Source organism: Penaeus monodon, chromosome 28 (assembly GCF_015228065.2).
Source record: "Penaeus monodon isolate SGIC_2016 chromosome 28, NSTDA_Pmon_1, whole genome shotgun sequence".
Taxonomy (NCBI): Eukaryota; Metazoa; Arthropoda; class Malacostraca; order Decapoda; family Penaeidae; genus Penaeus; species Penaeus monodon.
In genome coordinates this window covers 27255986-27256206 of record NC_051413.1, presented here as the reverse complement: position 1 = coordinate 27256206, position 221 = coordinate 27255986, and the positions used below count along the sequence as shown (strand labels likewise).

The 221-nt window shown below is 29.9% G+C and overlaps 1 protein-coding gene across 1 annotated transcript in view; it reads left to right on the top strand.

Annotated features, from left to right (window-relative positions):
- Positions 1-221, top strand: part of LOC119591128 (SCY1-like protein 2) — a gene marked incomplete at its 5' end in the record, with an annotated part of 331697 nt that overhangs the window by 181518 nt on the left and 149958 nt on the right.

Genomic DNA, 221 nt, shown 5'->3' with positions numbered 1-221 from the left:
TTATAAGAATGGAATTTGAGTATTTTGGTAGGAATGTTAAAATGTGATATGAAAATAAACTCTGTGAAAGAGGGTAGGGCCGAGATTGTAGAGTAAGAAACTAGGTAGAACAAAATGTAAATATGTTTACGGCAAATCGCTTAATAAATTAAATAAACTGATAAAGAAACATAGAAATCCCGAGCCTTTGATAAGAAGGAATGAAGAATAAACTGATAAAT